The sequence below is a fragment of the Protopterus annectens genome, chromosome 13.part0, assembly GCF_019279795.1.
Source record: "Protopterus annectens isolate FY-2018-M chromosome 13.part0, PAN1.0, whole genome shotgun sequence".
In the NCBI taxonomy this organism is placed as follows: domain Eukaryota; kingdom Metazoa; phylum Chordata; order Ceratodontiformes; family Protopteridae; genus Protopterus; species Protopterus annectens.
Window position 1 is genome coordinate 1,191,525,989 of NC_056747.1, and position 23,091 is coordinate 1,191,549,079.

The following is a 23,091-nucleotide window of genomic DNA, read 5'->3' on the forward strand; positions in this document are numbered from 1 at the left end:
GCAGGAAGAAACACAAATACAGTAAGGCAGATGAAGTGCAAAAATTTTTTTTTGAGATGGAGGAAACAGAGCAGATTAAGATACTATAAGGGAATGCCCTTCCCAAGTGCTCTCTCTCTGTACACTGCAGAGGAGATGGGACTGGTAAGAGTATCCAAAATCAAAATATGACCTCACTGTACTCAATTGAGTGAGAGAATGAGATGGGTCCAGGAGGAATGTGCAAAAAGAGATTTACAGCAGGGGCGGGCAATTCCAAAGCCATCCAAGATTAACACCACAACACAGGGAGGGGGGGTAGGGAACTACTGCAGAGATTCAGAAACGCACACAATATTAACTGAATCCAAGACGCACAATATTTACTCACTCAAATCTTAAATAAGTGCAGAAAATATACTTAAATCAGCTTATGTCCAGTTGATGTATGTAGACAAGTCTCAGTAGCCAGCAACTCAATTTAAAATGATTACTAGAAATGTAACTAACACAGATTTAATGCTAGCAGAAACCCTCAAGCTAATTAACACTTAAAGGAATTTCAAAGCAGTCTAACAATTACTGCAGAGATTCAGAGACACACACAATATTTACTGAATCCAAGACGCACAATATTTACTCACTCAAATCTTAAATAAGTGCAGAAAATATACTTAAATCAGCTTATGTCCAGTTGATATATATATATATATATATATATACATACACACATATGCAAATATATATATATATATATATACATATAAGAAATCAGCCTCATGGACGAGTTAACAATGGAATTCAAGGGGGACAACTGAGCTGACATCCTATCAGGGACTCCTTCAGTAGATGTACCTTGTAAAGACTACCCAACTCCTTAAGGAGATCTCTCTGAAGCCTTGTAAAATGTGTTAATTTATCGATCTGAAAGTGAATGCCGCTGACTTAAAGATACACTACCCATATCTATCCATCGTTCAAAACTCCTTGTTCGGTGGTTGGACAGATTTAGAAGTCTCCGCTAGTTCCTTCTTAGTGGCCGTTGCCACCACGGCATCTACAGGCACACCTTTGGATAAAAATTCCTTCCCTTTGGGAGCAGACAAAAATTTATTGGGTTTCCCGGCAACTGTCTCAACAGCATCAGGTGTCTCCCTCACCTTCTGACTAACAACGTCTAAAAGTTCGTTGAAAGGTGGAGACACCCAAGAGGCTGAAGGATGAGACCTGAAAGCCTTCAGGTACACCGACTCCTCATTAGAAGGGGTAATAGTGGGCCAACCTAAGGATCTCCAAGATGTCTACATAGGAGACATCATCAGAGGATGACTTGGCGGACCCTTCTGACTCCTCGAGGTCGGTGTCGGAGTTAAGAGACTGATCCTGGGAGTCTAAATGCTTCCTCTTGCATGTCCTCTTCAGAGGGGGCTCCTGAGAAGGATATTTCGAGGAGGTCTCGCAAGAGTGGGGGCCACCAACCAGGGGCTCCTGAGGCTGCAGGTCTCTGCTGTCAAGAGAGGGAGTAAGTGCTGAAACGGAGGTCGGTGCCAGAGGGAGAAGAGTGTCGGTACCCCTGGGTGGAGATGAGTGGGACAGGGCACTCTGCATCACCTCGAAGACAGACTTCTCTGGCTCCGAAGACCTCCTCAGCTCCGAGACAGATGTAGTATCCGAGCTCACCCTAGCCGACGCACCGAGAGGGAGAATCGGAACCAAAGAGGTGCGGGTCCAGGTGTCCCTGTTGGACCCGACTAGAGAACTTCGGCCTCTAGGTACCATGAACGACATCAAAGGTGTCAGAGCAGAACTCGGCTCAGAGACAGCCTCGGGGGGAGCGGGAAAGTACAGTCGTGTACACTTACCATAAATGTTGATGTTCAAGTGTACTCACTGTTGCAGTCATTACATTTGGGTTATCTGCTTGCAGTCGGCCTGATTAACAAAGTCTTGGGTCCTACGTCAGTTGCTGTCTCTTCTTCCGTGACATCAGGGGTATAAAACATGCAGCCGACTTCATTACATCAGTTTTTCTTGCCCCAGATGTCAGGTGCCCCCTAATGGGAAGCAATTAAATCTATAAATATACAAGGTTATACCTCCAACAGAAAAGCAAATACACCAAAAAGCTTTTTGAGCATAGTAAGGGAGAGTAGAGGTATAGCCAAAAGAAGAAAGGGGGCTGGAGGGAGGGTAACCAGGACTGCAACAGTGAATACACTAACATCTACATTTATGGTAAGTGTACACAACTGTACTATGTTCTTCAGGTTTCACTACTGCAGTCATTACATTTAGGTAGATTCCCAAAGCTAAGGATGGGAGGAGGAATTCAGATAGCATTAGGACCAGCTATAATGACCTGCAAAACTGCAGTGGCAAAGCCAGCTCTGGATTTAGAGAAAATTGGCAAATGGTAATGCTTGGTGAAAATATGTACAGAACTCCAGGTAGCAGCTTCTAGGATGTCCCTGGTAGGTACGCCTCTGAAAAAGGCTGTACAGGTAGATGCAGCTCTGGTCGAGTGAGATCTGATCCCCTGTTGGATAGGTTTTCCATGGTGCTTATAGTAGAAATTAATGCAATGGCCTATCCATTTGGAGATGGTTCGCTTTGAAATAGCTTTCCCCTCTGACCCTGCAGCAAATGCCACCAGCAGTTGTTCCAATTTCCTTTGAGGTTTAGACCTGTCCAAGTAGAATCTATGTTGTCTGTGCACATCTAAGGAGTATAAGTCCCCCTTTGTTCTGTGGATTAGTAAAAAAGGTAGGCAAATGAATGGATTGATTTAAGGCCACACTGGATACCACCTTTGGCATGAAAGAGGGATTGGTGCCGAGGGACACCCTGTCCGCATGAAAGATGATGAAAGGCTCCACTGCCATAAGGGCCTGTAATTCAGATACCCTTCTTGCTGAAGTGCTGGCTAAAAGGGAAGCTGTTTTCCAAGAAAATAACTTTAAATCTGTAGTAGCAGCTGGCTCGAAAGGAGGAAGGGTGAGTTTCTCCAATACAAAGTTAAGGTCCCAGGCTGGAGTTGGAGCTCTCCCTGAGTCTTCTTAAATTTTTGGCCCCTCTGAGGAACTGCTTGAGCAGTGGAAGAGAAAAGAGGGGAGGTTCTGTGTTATAATGAGCTGAAATGGCTGAGGCGTGAATTTTTATTGAGGAAAAAGACAGGCCCTTGTGAAGCATCTCAGTTAAGTATTATAAAAGCTGTGGTAAATTGGGCACTGCTGTGCTCATCCCTTGAGAATGTTTCCAGGTACAGAATCTTGTCCATTTTTCAGCAGATTTTCTAGTACTAGGCCTCTTAGCCTCTAAAATGACATCCATCACTGGTTTATTGAGGGATGGTAAAGGACAGCTTAGGTAATTATCAAGGCTGCTAGGTTCAGTGTTTGAAGCTGAGGGTGCAGAATCTGGTTGTCCTGCTGAGACAGCAGGGTAGGAGTCTGAGGCAGGTGCCATGGGGCCAACAGTGACACACTGCGCAGGAGGGGGTACCAGTGTTGGCATGGCCAGGCTGATGCAATCAAAATCATCCTTGGTTTGTCTCATCTGATCTTTATTAGTACTTTGGAGAGCAGAGGAGGAAAGGCATAAACTGATAGGTTTTTCCATGTGAAGGACAGAGAATCACTTTCCAAGCTTGTTTGTGCAGAAATTTTTTCCAATTGATAGTTCTGGGGGGGAGGCAAACAGGTCTATATCTGGGCTCCCCCATTTGCTTGTCAACATGTTGAAAATCCTTGGTTCCAGTTTCCACTCATGTGGGTCCATGAGGTTTCTGCTTAGTCCATCTGCCAGTGTATTTAGCTTTCCTGGCAGGAATTCAGCTTGCAGATGTACTTGGTAGCTCAAGGCTGTGTTCCACAATGTCATGGCTAGTCTGCAGAGGGGGTAAGAATGTGTACCCCCCTGCTTATGAACCACTTAACAGTGGTGTTGTCTGTTTTTACCATTAATTGTCCTGGAAGAATGTGGTCCTTGAAGGCTGTCAGAGCATTCCGTACAGCTAACATTTCTTTATGATTAATGTGAAGGTGCATTTGAATTGGGTTCCATTTGCCCTGAATGCAGTTCCCTGCCAGGTGCCCCCCCCCCCATGCATAGTCTGATGCATCTGTTGTTAGGGTTTGGGCGGCAGGGGGTAGTGTGAATGGTAGTTCCTTGTTTTGGTGGCAGGCCTCTGCCCACCAAAGGAACTCTAGGCGTAGACAAGGAATGATAGGAATCACTGCTTCTACATCCTGAGAATGTTGACACCATAAGCTTTTTAGATACCACTGTAGTTTCCTCATATGCAGTCTTGCATATGGAATTAGAAGAATGCAGGAGGCCATAAACCCCAAGGCTTGTAGTATTTGCCTTGCAGATAGCAGGGTTTTTGTGACAACTTGTTTGAAGTAGGTTGTCAAGTGAATTTGTTTCTCTGGCGTGAGGAAAGCCATCTGGGAAGTTGTATTCAAGCTTGCTCCCAGGAATATAACTGACAGGGTACCAGGTGTGATTTCTTTCTGTTTATGGTGTATCCTAGACAAGTTAGCGCACTCTGTACAAAAGCCAGATGATTCAAAAGTATGTCCTGGTTTTCTGACTGAATTAGACAATCGTCCAGGTATTGGTATATTTGAATATTTCTTTGCCTGCAAAATGCAATGACTGGAGCTAGGCACTTTGTGAATACCCTGGGTGCAGTAGATAAGCCAAAGGGCAGTGCAGAGAACTGATAGTGCATGTAGCCTGCTTTGAAGCGTAGGTATTTTCTGCAAGATTCCCCGATTGGGATGTGCAGGTATGCTTGCTTTAAATTTAGTGTTGCCAACCAGGCATATTTTCTTAGCATAGGACGCAACCGGTGAAGAGTCAGCATCTTGAATTTTGGAATCACCAAAAAGGTGTTTAGAGTAGGCAGGTCCAGGATAGGACTCCATGAATGGTCTTTTCTAGGTACCAAGAAAAATCTCGAGTAGAAACTTTGCCCCTTTTTCTCTTCTGATACCAAATGAATAGCCCCTATGCTTAAGACAGAGAGTACTTGCTTTTGGGCCTTTGCCCACTGCTTTGGAGGTAGATCCGGCCAACCGCTTGGAGCTGGTGACGTGTGGAAGGGAAATCTGTATCCTTGGGACACTATATTTAAAACCCATTTGCCCTGGGTAATGAGTCCCCAGTTCTTTGCATGAAGTGCAATCTTTCCCCCAAAGGGGCAGTCAGTTGAGAACTGCTTGGAAGTTTTAAAAAGAAGTCATTGAGACAGTTTACTAAAGGGGGGAGTTTTATTACTCCCAAATTTAGAAGTGGAGGCCCCCCCCCCCCACTGCTTAGTCCTGTGCGTCCCCTGGGACTGAAGCCTGGGTGCTCTGCTGGACCTGGGTTTGGACTGAGAAGTTCTGGAAGAGGCAGGAAAAGACCAATTCTTAGAAGGTCAATGCCTACTAAATCTTGGAGGTTGTACTTGTAAAAAGTCTCTAACAGTTTGCATAAATTTAGCTTTTTCCTCCATCTTCTGAAGAACTTCTTCTGCCTTGTTGCCAAACAGGTGTTCCTGATTTAAGGGAGCATCCAGTAATTTTGCTTTAACATGATCTGGCAAGGATTGCTCCTTAAGCCAAGCATGCCTTCCAAGTACAGACTCAGTTACCGCAGCCCTGCAAGATGCCTCTAGTGAATCAAAACCACATTGCAATGTATGTTTACCAACTTGTTCAGCAGAGAGCATAAATCCTGTAAATCCTTATTTTTAGCACAATCAGGAATCAACATCATTTTCTGTTTAAGCACTCCAATAATATGCAGCGGATACTTTAACATATGAAACTGGCAATTCAAGGCCCTAATGGCCAAAGTTGCAGAAGTGAATACCTTCTTACCCCATCTATCCAGCGTCCTGGAGTCTCTATCAGAGGGGGTAGGATTTTTGGCAGTAGTAGCTTTAATGCCCTTGGGTCCCTGTGAAATGGTTTCAGGATCCGCAGTAGGATGTTTGAAAAGGAACTTGTGAGAGTCAGGAACCCTGCAATATCTATCAGGTTTTCTGGAAGCAAGAGGTAAAGAATCAGGGTCCATGCTCGATTCCGAAAAGGCATCATCAACAATGTCCAGTACAGGAGGTATAGCTAAAGGCCTGTGCTGGGGCAGGAGTAAAAAATCCCTAAGCCTCTTTTTAGAATCAGAGAAATCCTGACTTTCCCAATGAAAAAGCTCCCTGAGAGTATGCAAGGTTTCACCAAAAGAGAAATCCTCTGGGGGGAAGCAGAGCGAATAGAGTCCTCAGCATCAGAATCCTCATAGGTAGATAAGGGTAAATCCTGGTCATCAGAGGAAATAGAAATTTCAGAATCCTGGTCAGAAGTATCATAAGCAAACTGAGTTCTAGGTCTCTTACAGGGTGAAGGTCGGCTTCCCCTGATTAAAGTAATAAGGTCTTCAGCCATTCTTATCATTTGTTCTTTAGGCATAGAGGCCTGACCATGCAGTCTGGATGTCAGTTTTTTTTAGTCATGGTTCGAGTTTTAGACCTTGAAGAAGAAGATGGCGCCAGTTTAATATGCACGTCAGTAGGCCTGAATATACCCTCAGAAGCCAGTGCCTGCACAGCGGCTCCGGACCCATCCAAGGTAGAGACATCCACAGGTTCCACAGTTGAAGCATCACGTGGCATTCCGGACTCCAAATGGGTCTCAGTAGAGGCCTGCAAATCTGAAGTAGTGGGTATCAGGAGTTGTGAAAGCACCTCACTGAGTACCGGCGAACTAGGCGGCCTGTCTCTATCTTTGCATTTTTTTTTTTTTTTGGAATGTCGGTAGTCGGATGCTTAACAAAGACATATCAGGATAATTGAACCGAGCACGAAAAAATTTAGAAGCGCAAATATACAGATGACGGATAATTCGTGGTTTAAATAAGGCACAAAACAGACAGCGAGGTACGTCGTGGTCAGGGCCTAAGCAAGGAATACAGTACGAATGAAAATCTTTATGAGGTATTTGTTTTCCACAAGAAATGCAATTATTTACTTTTACTGACATCGGTTTAGAACAAGAAAAAGTTTCCCCAACGGGGTCCTTAGCTTTTAGTTGAAGACTTCAGTTCTGAAACTCGAAAACGAAAAGTTCAGGAGTCGGCCGACCAGCACTTGAGAACGTCTTCTGCTTCGGGCACCTCACGGCAAGAAAGACTGCATGTTTTACACCCCTGACGTCATGGAAGAAGAGACATCATCCAACGTAGGACCCAAGACTTTGTTAATCAGGCCAACAGGGCTACTGCAAGCAGATAACCCAAATGTAATGACTGCAACAGTGAAACATGAAGAACATCAGAGGGTTCCACAACCAGTGGTACCGAACACTCCGGCTCTGAAAGCCCGGCATGGCTCGGAGAAGGAACCACAACAGGGGGAATGGATTCAGGTGGCTCTGGGACCAACTTTGTCGGTGCCAACAGCATTTTTGGCAAGGCAGACGACTTCAGGAGTCTCAGTACTACTCTCTCCACATCTTCTTCTGGCTCCTGGAAGATCTGGAAGACAGTGTGGGAGAGCTGGACGTCTGTAAGATAGGGGACCTTATCGTTGGGGAGACCGGCAAAGGATCTGTGGATCGGGTCCGATGTTTGCTATCAGTAGTCGGCTCCGAAATGGATGGGGCCGAAACTGAAGTCTCAGTATCAAGAACCTCGATCAGCTCTGAGATCAGTGGAGCAGAGGAGGTAGAAGACTTGTCCAGTTTAGAAAGTTTAGGAGGCGGTTCCGAAGCACCGGATGGCGCTGGGGAATTCCTCTTGGTAGGTTTAGTCTTGTCTTTTTTGGATGAATGGGATTTCGAGGAAGAAGATGAACTGGCTAAGTCTTCCTCAACAGAAGGCTTAAGGAGACCTTTCAAAATTAGATTGTTCTTCCACTCCTGTAGAATTCTGGAGCTGAAGGAATGGCAAAACAAACAGGTTTCCTGCATATGGATGGCTCCGAGGCAATACACACAATTACTATGGCCATCCGTAACTGACATTTTCTGAGAGCATTTTACACATTTCTTGAACCCCAAGGGTTTGTGGTCTTTTGCCTCTTTAGACATGCTAACCGGAGAAGCAGAAAAAACACAACACAAACACAAAGAGGTCTAGGCCCTCTAACTTAAACAGGCCTAGCCCTTATCACACTAACACTCACAAGCCATGAAGACTAGGTCCTCTAACTTAAACGGGCCTAGCCCTGGGAAGAGAAAAAAAGTCAGAGAACTAGGTCCTCTAACTTAAATGGACCTATGTAGAGAGAAAGACTAGAGGTCAGAAACTACTAACTAGACAGCACACACACTAATACAGACTATGAAAATGACCAAACTGTCTCAGTGAAAACTACGGCTAAACACTAAATCTTAGAACAAGAAGGGTCGAAAATAAATAAGCGAAAATGTGCACGATAAACAGAAAAAGACTGGCACACAGGATACCAACGAGAACAACAAGGCCAACGCCCAACCAGTTCTCAACAGTTAAAAAAAATCTAAAGTAAAAAAAAACACTTCAGCAAGTCTGAAAAAGTACAGTTTTGTACCTACCATAAATGTAGATGTTCGAGGATCCACATTGCTGCAGTCCTAACTATTGGGTAGTCCGCTGTCCAGTCGGCCCGAATACCAAAGTATATGGCTGACGTCGGTCAGGGCGCATTAGACTGACGTCAGTACGTCAGGGTACTAATGCGCATGACCGACGTCATATCCTCAGTCTTTTCTTGCCCCAGATGTCAGAAGACCCTGAAAAGATAAGGCCAAAACCAAAAACTCCAAACATACCTGCACCAAAAATATGTACAATATATACAAAAGTACTAGAATCTAACCTCACCAACACAACCACCCCTAAACACAGAGGGGAAGGAGGGAGGGTAAATTGGACTGCAGCAATGTGGATCCTCGAACATCTACATTTATGGTAGGTACAAAACTGTACTATGTTCTTCATTCCACATTGCTGCAGTCCTAACTATTGGGTAGAATCCCAAAGCAGAGGTAAGGGAGGCCGGCAAATCATAAGGAAGCAGGAGCTGATAACATGCCTTGCAAAATAGCTGTGGCAAAACCAGCCCTAGACTTAGAGTAGAGAGGAAGGTGGTAATGCTTAGAGAAAGTATGCACTGAACTCCAAGTAGCTGCCTCCAAAATATCCTTAGTTGCCACCCCCCTTAGAAATGCTGTTGAAGTGGCAGTAGCCCTAGTGGAATGAGGCCTAATCCCAGCTGGAATCTCTTTGCCATGATGGGAATAACAAAATGCAATGCAAAACCCAATCCACCTAGAAATAGTTTGTTTTGACACAGGCTTGCCCTGCGAACTCAAAGCAAAAGAAACAAACAACTGCTGAGACTGCCTAAAATCCTTAGTCCTGCTTAAATAATAACGCAATTGCCTGTGTACATCTAAAGTGTGCAAAATCTTTTCCCTTTATTTTGGGGATCTGCATAGAAAGTAGGCAAATGAATAGTTTGGTTTAAAGCCACACTAGAAACCACCTTAGGCATAAAGGAAGGATTAGTAAGTAATGATACCCTATCCTTATGAAAAATCAAAAAAGGCTCAACCGCCATAAGGGCCTGTAACTCAGAAACCCTTCTTGCAGAAGTAATGGCCAACAAAAAAGCAGTCTTCCATGACAAGTATTTCAGTTCAGCAGTAGCAGCAGGCTCAAAAGGTTGTAGAGTAAGTTTCTCCAACACAAAATTGAGATCCCAAGCAGGAGTAGGAGCTCTACGTGGGGGTCTTATATTCTTTGCCCCTCTAAGAAATTGCTTGAACAAAGGATGTGAAAACAATGGTGGGTTACAATCATAGTGAGCTGATATTGCTGCAGCATGAATCTTAATGGAAGAGAAAGACAAACCTTTGTCCAATAACTCAGTAAGATATTGAAGAGCCACACTCAAATTAGGCTCCGAAATCTCCAAATTCTTTGCTGCAGTCCAAAATAAAAATCTCTTCCATTTTTCTGTGTACACTTTCCTTGTACTAGGTCTTCTGGCTTCCATAATCACATTTAAAACTTGTTGAGGAAGTTGAGACCTGCTGTCTTTCAAAACAGAATATGCCAGGCTGTTAGATGAAGAGTTTGAAGCTTGACATTGAGCAGATGACCGTCCCTCTGAGACAATAGGTGTGGAATCAAGGGTAAAGGCCATGGAGGCTTCCTTACCAGACTCCTCAGTAATGGGTACCAGTGCTGCCGAGGCCAATCTGGAGCTATTAAAATCATCCTTGGCTTGTCTTGTCTGACCTTTAGAAGCACCTTTGGGAGAAGAGGCAGAGGTGGAAAAGCATACACATGAAGATTTTTCCAACTGAAAGAAAGAGCATCCACTTTCCAAGCTGTGTGATGAAATTCCTTCGTGCAAAACTTTGGCAGCTGGTGGTTCAGTGGAGAAGCGAACAGATCTATGTCTGGAGTTCCCCATGACACTGTCAATTTTTGAAATACATGAAGATCCAGTTTCCACTCGTGGGGATCCATGATTTGTCTGCTTAACACATCTGCTAAGGAGTTCTGTGCTCCGGCAGAAACCTTGCCTGAAGAGTTAGTTGCAAGCTGAGCGCAGTCTCCCATAAAATCATTGCTTGCCTGCACAATGGGTAAGAATGTGTTCCCCTTGTTTGTTGATGTACCACATGACAGTTGTGTTGTCTGTTAGAATCAACACCTGCCCTGGAAGAAGTAACTCCTTGAAAGCCATTAATGCAAACTGGACTGCTAACATCTCTTTCATGTTGATATGTAGATGCTGTAGTCTGGCAGGCCACTTGTCTTGTATCCACTTTCCATCTAGATGAGCTCCCCAAGCAATGTCTGAGGCATCCGTCGTTAGAATCTGACTTGCCTCTGGCCGGGTCACAGAGAGTCCCTTGTTTAGGTGACATTCCTGAGCCCACCACAAAAATTCCTTTTGAATGCAAGGTATTATTTGAATGACAGTGTCTAGATCCTGGCAGTGCTGTGTCCATACATTTTTGAGATACCATTGCAGCTTCCTCATATGCAGTTTGGCATTGGGAAGCACCAGAATACAAGATGCCATGAACCCTAAGGCTTGAAGGACTGTCCTTGCAGTCAGCCCGGACTGAAGAGATAGTTGATGGAAGTAACTGGAAAGATTCTTTTGTTTGTCCGGGGTTAAAAAGGCCATCTGGGCTGCTGTATTCAGTCTCACACCCAGAAAGCACATGTCTTGAGAGGGTACTAAACTGGACTTTATTTCGTTCACAGAATACCCTAGGCATCTTAGCACTGCTATGACATAATCCAAATGCTGTAGAAGGTCTTCCTTTTCTTGAGCTAGAATCAGGCAGTCGTCCAAGTAAGGATAGATTTGAATTCCTTTTAGCCTGAAGTAAGCTATCACTGGAGCCAGAACCTTTGTGAATACTCTGGGCACAGTGGATAAGCCAAAGGGCAATGCAGAGAACTGATAATGAGAATGTCCAGCTCGAAAACGCAGATACTTCCTGCAACTTAGTCTTATAGGCACATGAAGGTAAGCTTCCTTGAGATCTAAAGTTACCATCCATTGATCTTTGCCCACCAGAGGTAAAAGCTGTTGTAACGTCAACATTTTGAACTTGGGAATGTCCAGATAAGTGTTGAGGATAGATAAATCCAAAATTGGTCTCCACGTGTTCCCCTTCTTCGGTACTAGGAACAGGCGAGAATAAAATCCTAGGCCCCTTTCTGGCACAGGAACTGGCTGAATGGCCCCTATTTGGAGCAACAGAGAAATTTGCTTGTGAGCCTCTTTTCTTTGTAGAGGAGGAATGTCTGGCATGCCTTTGAAAGGAGGCAAGGTATGGAAATAAAACCTGTAACCGTGGTGAATGATATCCAGAACCATCTGTCTTGGGTAATTAAATCCCAATTTTCTTTGAAAAGAGACAGCCTTCCTCCCAAAGGTGCTGCCAGGCGAGAATGTACTGGCAGCTGAAAAGGCAGGTCATTGTGTCTGCTTACGAAAGGACTGACCCTGCCCTCACCAGAAGTCTGAGCAGGGGAACTCCCTGTCCTAGGCCTAAAAGAACCTTGAGCTCTGCCCCTACCACGTCTAGACCTACCCCTAGACTGGGAATCATAAGCAGGATAAGTCCATCCCTTAGTAGGCCAATTTCTACTAAACTTGGAGGCTGCACCTGCAAAAATCCTTAACAGTTTGCATAGACTTAGCCTTGTCCTCCATTTTCTTTAAAACTGCTTCCACAGGCGAACCAAACAACACATCAGACTGCAAAGGAGCATCCAAAATCCTTGTTTTAACATGCTCAGCTAAATTCTGATCTCTCAACCAGGCATGCCTACGAAGAACAGAACCAGTGGCAGCCACCCTCGAGGAGGCCTGCACAGCATCAAAACCACACTGCAAGGAATGTTTACCCACCTGTTCAGACACATGAACTAAATCCTGCAACTCTTTACACTCAATACCTTCTGCCAGAGCATCCACCTTAGATTTCAATTGTGAAAGGAGGTAATTCTGATATTTTAACATGTGAAACTGACAATTCAATGCCCTCATGGCTAAAGTGGAAGAAGTATACACTTTCTTTCCCCATCTATCCAAAGCCCTTGCCTCTTTATCAGGAGGAACAGGATTTTTAACAACAGAGGCCTTCACCCCTTTAGGCCCCTGAGAGACAGTTTCCGGGTCCGCCCTAGGACTCTTAAAAAGATACTTATGAGCCTCAGGCACCCTATAGTACCTATCCGGTTTAACTGGGGCAGGAGGCAAAGAATCAGGATTCAGGGAAGCCTCTGCAAAAACATCCTCCACCACATTCAGAACAGGAGGTATAGCTAAAGGCCTATGCTGGGGTAAAAACAAGAATTCCCTAAGCCTCTTCCTGGAATCAGAGAAATCTTGGCCTTCCCATTTAAAATGCTCCCTCATGGAATGCAGAGTCTCTGAAAATGAAAAATCCTCAGGAGGAGAAGCTGAAGGAGTAGAATCATCCACATCAGAATCAGAATAAGGAGGATACTCCTGCAAGTCTTCAGCCGAAGACTCAGAAGCCTCGAACAGTGCTCAAAACTCTCAAACTCAGGTTCCACCCTAGGCCTCTTATCAGGAGGGGAATAGAACCTCTAATCATAGTAATCAAATCCTCTGCCATTTTAAGCATATGTTTCTTAGGCAAAGACCCTGAAGCACTAGGAGAAACCCCCACTGAAGCTACACTAGGCCTGCCTCTCAAAGAAGCCTTGGAAACAGAGGGGAGGCCCTAACCACCTTAGGGAGAGAGGGAAGAACAGCCACCTGAGAAGCCCCTCAGCCTGGCCTACTTCCTGAGAGGATACATCCTGTAACAATAAAGTCTCTCCTGAGATTCCAAAGAAACACCTGGCAGAACCTCCGGCTCCACTGAGCCTTCTAAAGAACCGCGTCAGGGACTGTCGGTTCTTCCACTCTAGGCTTTGCTGCTTTATCCTTGCGCTTTTGCGAAGCGGGCCGGAGCATCCGACGGCATTTTATAATTACAACGCTTCCAAAACTAACCTGGCACAGTCTAACCTTCTCTTAATAGTGCGTTTGTTAAATCTAGCACAAGAGCGGCATCCAACAACGCCGTGCTCAGGCCCTAAACAAGGTATACACAAAGTATGGTAATCCCTATGAGGTATCTGTTTCCCACAAGAAATACAGTTATTCACTTTTTCTGACATCCGGTTAAATACTGAGGCAAGAAAAAACCAAAATATTCCCCAACGGGGTACTTAGCCAACTTTGATTCGGTCTGAAACTCTGACTTCAGAAACTTTCAGAACGCCAACCTGCACTCGCAAAATTGCTTCTGCATCGGACCATGCGGCAAAAAAGACTGAGGATATGACGTCGGTCATGCGCATTAGTACCCTGACGTACTGACGTCAGTCTAATGCGCCCTGACCGACGTCAGCCATATACTTTGGTATTCGGGCCGACTGGACAGCGGACTACCCAATAGTTAGGACTGCAGCAATGTGGAATGAAGAACATCTACTCGGAATACTATTAAACACAATCAAAAGCTATATGAATTGTAAAGTTAAACTGTAATACAGTAAAAATAGAAAAAAAGTGTTAAACTTAGCCACGGCCAAGAAGCAGCACATCTGGACTCGTAGACGCGGCAAACGAGATCTGAGGATTGCACTGGTGCACCATGGGATACTTACCTAGCCATGAGCCAACTAGAAAGCTTTGAGTTTTGTAATAGGCCGAGTCGGAGCCAAGGATCGGCTCCGAACCCATGTGTAAGAATGAAGGTGAGATAGGACTACAGAATATACTATGTTTAAAACCCATTTGTCTTGGGTAATAGGTTCCCAGTTTATTGCATGTACGGCAAGCTTTCCTCCTAAGGGAGCAAGTAGTTGAGCAAGGCTTGGAAGAGTTAAGGGTAAGTCATTGTGCCATTTTTCCATGGGGGGGGTGGTTTACTACTCCCTGCTTTGGATGTGGGAGCCCCCCACTGCTTAGATATGTGCATAGCCTGAGACTGAAGACTTGGTGGTTTGCTGCTCCTGGATTTAGGCTGAGAAGTCCTGGAAGGGACTGGAAAGGACAAGTTCTTTGAAGGCCAATGCCTACTGAATCTAGGTGGCTGTACTTCTAAGAAATTTTTAACAGTTTGCATAGATTTAGCTTTTTCCTCCATCCTTTTGAAGACTTCTGCTTTGTTGCCAAAAGGCGCTCTTGGTTTAAGGGTGTATCCAGTAATTTAGCTTTAACATGATCTGGCAAGTTTTGTTCATTAAGCCAAGCATGCCATCTAACTACAGACACAGTGACAGCAGCCCTGCAAGATGCTTCTAAAGCATCAAAACCACATTGCAAAGTATGTTTACCAACTTGGTCAGCAGAATGCATTAACTCTTGTAAATCTTTGTGTTCAGCACAGTCAGGAATCAACATCATTTTTTATTTAAGTAGTCCCATAATATGCTACTGATACTTTTAACATATGAAACTGGCAATTTAAAGCCCTAATGGCCAAATTAGCAGAAGTGTATACCTTCTTATGCAATCTGTCTAAAGCCCTAGAGTCCCTATCAGAAGGGGTATGATTTTTGGCATTAGTAGCCTTAATGCCTTTTGGTCCTTGGGAAATGGTCTCTGGATCCACAGTAGGATTCTTGAAGAGGAATTTGAGAGAGTCAGGTACTCTATAGTACCAGTCAGGTTTCCTGAGATCTGGAGGCTGAGTGTCTGGGGGTAAGGCTGGATTCCAAGAAATCATCATCTACAATCTCCAGAACCGGAGGGATAGCTAGGGGCCTCTGTTGAGGCAGGTTTAAAAATTCACTACGTCTTTTTTTGGACTGAGAATAGTCCTAGCTTTCCCAGCGGAAATGCTCCCTAAAGGTAAAAAGGTTTCACCAAATGAAAAATCTGGAGGGGAAGCAGAGTGAATGGAATCCTCTGCATCAGAATCCTCATAAGTAGATCAGGGTAAATCCTGGTAGTCAGAAGGAACAGAGATATCAGATTCCTGATCAAAAGTCAGAGAAAATCAGTTCTAGGTCTCTTAGAGGGGGAAGGCTGGCTTCCCCTAAGTAACATAATAAGGTCTTCAGCCATTCTAATCATTTGTTTTTGAGGCATACGGGTCTGAGAATGCGCTTTGGTCATCGTTTTCTAGGTGTAGTGCAAGCTTTAGGCCTGAGGAATTTGGTGTTCTTAGCTTGAAACGAAGTTGTCTGTTTAATATGAAAATCGGTAGGCCTGAATAGACCCTCACAAGCCGGTGCCTGCACAGAGGCTCCGGACCCATCCAAGGCAGAGACATCCACAGGTTCCATAGTCAACGAAGCATCTTGTGGCATACCGGACTCCGAATGGGTCTCAGTAGAAGCCTGCGAATCTGTAGTAGCAGGCATCAGGGGCTGCGAAAGCATCTCACTGAGTACCGGCAGACTGGCGACTAGCTTAACGGAAGCGTCACCGGCAGTTTTGGAGCTATGTGGTCTGTCTCTGTCTTTATCCTTATGTTTTTTCGGAAGATCGGTAGTCGGATGGCTTAACAAAGCCATTTCAGAGTACGGAGATCAAGAACAAATGAATTTAGCAACAAAAAAAGCACAATGACGAATAGTTTGGGCGTTGAACAAGGCACAAAACCGAGAGCGAGGGATGCCGTGGTCTGGGCCTAAACAGGTGACGCAGTAAGAATGAAAATCTCTGAGATATTTGCTTTCCACAGGCAAGACAATTGTTTAATTTTTCTGACCTCGATTAGAGCAAGAAAAAAGCATCCCCAACAGGGTACTTATCTTTTTGACTTCGGGTCTGAAACTCGAAAACGAAAATTTCAGGAGTCGGCCGACCGGCACTTGCAAACTGCTTCTGCTTCAGGCACCGCACAGCAAGAAAGACTGATGTAATGGCGTCAGCTACATGTTTTATACCCCTGATGACCTGACGTCATGGAAGTGACAGCATCCGACACAGAAATCCGAAGACTCTGGTATTCAGGCCAGTTGAGGGCTACCTGCAGGCAGATAATCCAAATGTGATGACTGCAACAGTGAAACACGAAAAACATCGAGCAAGCTGATATTCGACTGCAGCAGATAAGTTCTGAGGTCTGTGCATGCAGACGTCACATTTATGGCCCACGGTTTATGGTCCCTGCGTGTGATGTCCCACACATCTTACAGCAGCAAGCCTTAAACTTTTCTATACGAGCTGGACGTTCAGGTCACCTGAGACGGAGGATCCCAAATGTAGGAATACTGCAACATGAGAACAGAAGGACTTCAAGTTTTTTTTTTCAGCTGGACCCATGTTAGGATAGAATAGTATGCTGTTAATCATTTTAAAATGAGAGACAGTCTGGCTAGCCACTCAGTGATGTTAACACCGGCTCTAGCTTCATAGATACATACTACGTTAATGACAAGAGTCTTTTTAAGCCTAGCCATGTAACTGAAATCTGACAAGTTCGGGTATCCTTGGTAAGTGTAAGCAGGGGCTTGGGAGATGTAACATTTACAAGCATGGGCTTGGTAGATGAACCATTTGCAGGCTCTGCCTGTGTCCATTAGAAACATGGGTGTCAAACCAGGGATGAATTTCCTGTTCCCATCCAACTGTCCAGGTTACACCTGAATTAGGTTAGGATGGGACTCTGCTTCATATGGATGGGGAGACTGATCCAGGCAAGGGGTAGTCTCTAGGATACATACCGGTCTCTCCAGCAAGCCCTACTTACATCACATGCAAGGTTTAAGTCTTCAGCACAGACAATTCTGGTGCTGTTTGTTTTGGGGATATGCAGAAGATCCATCAGGGTGAGGTCTGACAATGCCTTGTATGTGAGGCATAGATCAATGGCTTGTCAGAGACAGAATACAGGGATCAGGCTTGAGGCAGTCTGCACAGGATATTTTACTTGCCCCCTGTATTCTTTGAGGGAGGTATCTCTGTGGACGTTCCAATTGTTGGATGGTTCTGGTAAGCTACATACCAAAGGGGGCATTGTACTCAATGGCAGGTCTAATGAATGCAGAATACAGTGGAACAATGACTTCCTTTGACCTTGATGCCATTTAAGAGTTATGCACTTACCATAACTTGGCATCTGTGTTGTCCACTTTCATTCTTCCTCACTGATGGGTTATGGATCCAACTCTGCTTCATTTTTTTCAAGACTCTGAATCCTAGTCTCAAGCTCTTGCCTCTTCCCATAAAGCACTACATTGTCCCTAACTACTCAGATCTCATTTGCTGCCAATGTGGTAAGATGGAAGATTCCGAATCTCGAGATAAGGAAAATTATCTATCTAAAGTATATAGTTTTGTGTTTCGCCTGTACTATCTTTTCTAATGGTTCCTTCCTTGGTAGCAGTCTGCGACTAGAAATGTTATTGTTTACTTTTTGTATATGTCATCTTGGTTTAAGTTTCTTTTCAAAATTTTGCTTTGGTGATTCCAGTTACTGACTAGTGAAGGGTAACGACCGTAGCTTCCAACTGTCCTGTTTTTCACAGAATGCCCAGATTTTTTGACTCATGTTTTTTGGCCTATTCTCATAAAGTTGTACTTTTCTGACAAATCACTGACAAATCTTTAAATTCTTAAGTCAGTAAGTAATGAAAGACACTTTCAGACTTCATATTCTAATGGTTAAGTATGTAAGAACTACATTTAAAGAAAAAAAGTGTCCCCATCATTGTTGCTTTCTCCTGATTTCTTCTTTTTAGAGGTTGGGGGGTATGGTAAGGATAGCAATCTCTTGCAAAACCCCAAATTGTTACAGATTCAACAGCATCAACGTATGACCACTGAATTCACTAGGTACATCAATGCTTTCAAAAGCAGGACACAAAAGTCGAGTATTCTGTTTAATTTTACAGAATACAGATTTTAACTGCTCAGAACAGTTTAGTATGATAGTTTTGCCAAAGGTTGCATTCCAGAACAAGCATACTTGTGCAAGGACTTGTTTATTTTTGTGTAAAAACATACTGCAGAGCAGTGGACAAAGCTGCCCTAATAATCGCTACAAATAAGCTTACCTGCTAACGGATAAATTAATGAGAGAGATTTCTCTCATTTACTTTCTTTTGGAACATGATTCATCCGCGGTGGTGGTGCTGTGGTAGCGTTGTCGCCTCACAGTAAGACGATGACCAGTTCGACTCTCAGCTAGAGCGTCTTCTGCGTGGAGACATGCATGAATGGGCGTACCTTCATTGAAGGTTGTGCGTTAGGGCTGGTAACTAAGCATGTAAAAATCAACTGCCAATCATTAGCGGAACGGAGTTCCTCTGTGGCGACCCCGAACCAGGAAAAGCCGAAAGACACAACTACAACTTTCTTTTGGAACATGGCTTCTTCCCTGTCGCACAGAAGAGTTCAATACAGCACATATCATGCCCTTCTAAGGCAGGTTACTGTTTTCTTCGGTGCTCAACACCCCCCCCCCCAAAAAAATCAAGCAAACAAAACAAATGAGGATTTTTCATCCAATTCCTCAGATCAGAAGTTCCAAAGTCCTCCTCGAATCTGACAGGTTCGGTCTCTATGATGTTTCTCCCACTTATCTGTTAATCTTCACTGGATCCTAAGCCTTTGGATCCAAATGACTAAAGCTTTACTCAGACAACTCCTCCTTGGATCAGAAGCATCTGGAGATTTTTCAAGATCCCAAGTTCCCCCTCGGATCCGGTCTATTGAGTCTTCTTTGGATTCTAAACTTAGGATATGACAGACAGCGCTTCTCCTAGAAAAAACTAAGCAATTCTTGGATCCAACACCTTCAGATCCAGAGCTATTACACCAGTGCAGCTTTCTTCGAATCCAAAGCACTCCTCAGATCCGACAGATTCACTGCTAATGACTTTCTACTCTTTCTCCTTACCCAACATGGAGGTCTTGTCCTTTTTGCCCTATCATGGCTCCATGGAGATGTTCATTGAATCTGGTTCATCTGGCCCAGGACATGGGCTTTTCTTCAAAGGCTTGCACCACATTCTGGATTACAATTCCCTGCATGGGTTCGTTCCGGTTCCCTTGGATCAAGGTGAGCCTGGGTCATAAAGTCTTTGGATTTGGTTAGGCCATGGTATTCCTGATCCATCCCCCCTCAGGAACCTCCACAGAGGAGTCCATTTTTCTCCCTCGGCTAGGGTTTGGGATCGAAACCTGCCCTCCTTCCTTGGAGGCTTCAGCTTGGAAGGGGGAAATATATTTAACTTTCCCTAGTTGATCACCCTTTGTTGCTTTTAGTGGCAAGACCTGCTTTATAATGGAATAGCCATTCTACCTGGTTTTGGACCATGCCCACTACTTCCTCCAGAATAATTTTTCCTAGGGGATTTTCCCCTTGGAGTACAATGAGTAGGAGCAGATGTTTAGACTCCTCCAAGGGGTTTCTCACAGAGGAGAGGAGGATGTTCCAAATTTTTTACTGTAGCATCCCCTTCCTTTTATCCCCTATGAAGCACAGGAGTTCTGCTTGATTCTGCAGTAGTTGCAGATGTCACTAAGTAGGAGTTGGTGATGGACCTTCTATCCATCCTCCCCCAGCAGTAAGTCCAGAACAATGGACAAATATGGATAGAGCAAGTTCACTTCAGATACTTCCACACTGAGGTCATTTACTACCAGCATTCTTCTCTAGACTACAATGGGTTGTCAGACACAACTTCAATACTCTCCCAAACGCCACGCCTGCGAAGAATTTCAAAAAGGCTTCCTGGTATCTGATCTCTTGCTTACCTATTTCTTACACCCTGATAAGAATGACCTCATATGCAGCAAAATGCTTTTCTGGCAACTGCTCCAGGAATGGCCATGAGGACACACGTGTGGATGCAGCTGTGAGTACGCAGATCCCCAAGACATCCCTTATCCTTCTTTGGCGGAGATTCACTAACTAAATTCCTAACTCTTGACTTCAACTGTACAGAGAACCTCAAGATGATCTCTCCTCAACCCGCTATTCCGTCGTCCATTTCCAATGCTTCAACAATACTGATACCCCATTCAGCAGAGGGCGCTTTGCAACCAACCATCCCTGGCTCAACCATTATCAGACATACTTGCATGACACTATGCTACTTTGAGTAACTTCTTAAAGCATCATTATTTAATTTCATTCTTCCTCACCTTCCCTCCCAGCCATCCCCCGGCCTCATCATTCCTAGAAGGATTTTGGATGATACAGGAACTTTCATGTTCCTGGTCTGAACCTTAATCTTTTACTTCATCTGTCCTTTCTCTATAAATCAGTAGGCAGGAAACTATCGCAGGAGTTAGGGACAGTGTAGTGCTTTATGGGAAGAGGGAGGAGCTTGAGACTAGGATCCAAAGTCTTGAAAATGCGTCCGACTTGGATCAGAGGGTCAGATTTGTAACCCATCAGTGAGGAAGAATGCAAAGGAAATCATCAGATACCTTTGCTAAGCTGTGCTGCTCACTCCTGTAAACAGGTGACGGTCAAAGGCTAGAGTACTGTATGTCCAACCCCCCACCCCAAGTCCTTGACTACTGGGTCAGTTCTTAGGGGTGTGATGTCAATGTGATAATTATCTATTATTATGCATTTCTTGGCACTTAGTTTTAATCCATGGCTCTGACACCAGTTATTTGTCTGTGGCAGACCTTCCTGGACAACATTTTTGTTGGTGGGGAATTCACAGCTTTTATTTGCAATCAGCTGCAAATTTAGCCAGCCAGAGGCCACCGACATTGGCCTTTACTTCAAAGTAGTAAATACCAGGACCGATCCTTATGGGACTTTGCTCGTGACTGGCCTCTAGATAGAGGTGGTCTCCCCAATTCTAACTTCCTTGGTCCTGTATGGGAGCCAGCTGGCTATACACTGGGTGGCACAAGGGTTTATACCCAACCTCTAAAGTTTGTCAACAATGCCCAAGTTGGGTATTGTGTCAAATGCTTTCACCAGGTCAAGGTAGGCAGTGTGAACCGTTTTGCCCTCATCCACTGCTTTGCTGATCTTCTCAAAGAAATCCATCAGGTTGAGTAGGCATGACCTGCGCTTGATGAAACAAAATTTGGTTGGGTCTAGTGTCTGGAGGTTTCCTATGTCATTAGTAACCATTTCCATGACAATTCTTTTCATGGCTTTGCATATGAGACTACTGAGACTTATGGATCTGTAGATAACCCACCTTTATGCAGAGAATGACTGTTGCTGTTCTCCACTTGTGAGGCATGAAGCCTTTTTTAGAGGATACAGTTGAATAGCAATTCCTAATGGCCTGTTAGGTCATGTTTTATACTATTTAGAAAGCATCCTGGGATACTGTCTTGGCCCATTGATGCAGTGTTCTTGGCCTTAGAAACAGCAGTAAGAACCCGTTCACTAGTAACAGTAGGGGGAGTTATATTAGATGGCATTTACTGAGGGCAGGTGGGGGTGGGGTGGAGAAAAGGGTAAATCTGGAGCTGAATTTGTCAGCCAGTAAAGCTTGCTATTCTGGCTCAGTCTAGGTGGCTCCATTGATAATGATCTCTGCACACAATTGTGAATCGTCTTTGAGGCTGCAGACATAGCTGAAGAATGCTTTGAAGGTGAACCTAGCCTGGGAGACCAAACTTAACTCAAATTTGTATTTGGTATACTATTTGTCCCCAGAGTTGCTTGTTTAGTTTAATAAGAGTGTTTTTATCTTTGTGGGTGCTACACCTTTTATTTTTGGTGCTTTGGTCATATTGATTAATGTTGATATGACACCCCGAACCTATGTAAAAATGGGGACTGATGATGATGACAACTAATAAGATATTTTGAAGTTAAAGTTAATTAATGTTCTCAATGCAATGCAATAAGCTCTAGTTTATGAAAGTAAAACATCCAAATGTTGACAGAATTATGGAAGCATACAGATGGCTTGGGAATACAAAAGAATTATTTGCTACAAGCCTAATTTACCAGTCCAAAATGTTTTACATTTTTAAAGCAAACCCATTTTCTTATTAGTCCTGAACATAACATAGTTAACATGTTAATCAAATTTTAGCTTGTCATCATAGAGTATACCCTACTAGTAGTTTTGTGTGTCACACTTATTTCATGGGAATGTTTTTTTATGCATACCAAACAAACTGACTATGACTGGAATAGGAAATGAACAGTAGTTCAGCTGTACTGCCATTTAACAATTAGGAGTATTGCTTATTGCTCAATAGATGCAAATGTACACTATCCCAAAGGCAGCCATATTTTTGGTCTCTACAGCATTTCCCCATCTCATCAAGTACATCACTATAAAAAAAAAACGTATTCAATCCTGCCATTAAATATGAATATAGGAAAATGCATCAATGCCCCTTTTTAGGAATCATCCTTTGATATTATTAATTTGATTTAAAGTTAAAACAGTCTTAAGTATTTTCCTTTTTTGTACTGCATCACATCTCAAGGGAAAGTGGTCAGATTTTCTAGAATTTCTTCCTGATCAGGTGCTGCATCTATAGTAAACTTTCCTCATAGCAAGTGCTACACCGACTTCCCCCTTTCTGATTAACATTTGTTTGAGACTGCCTTTGAAGCCACCAAATTAAGACCTACATTCTAAACATTCATTAATCTTCTTGGAGCAGGATTTAATTAGGGCAAGCAGAAC

At 43.9% G+C, this 23,091-nt stretch overlaps 1 protein-coding gene across 1 annotated transcript in view; it reads right to left on the bottom strand.

Moving 5' to 3' along the window:
• Positions 1–23,091, bottom strand: part of DCAF7 (DDB1 and CUL4 associated factor 7) — a 917,581-nt gene that overhangs the window by 591,243 nt on the left and 303,247 nt on the right. The gene's annotated exons all lie outside the window — the stretch shown is intronic.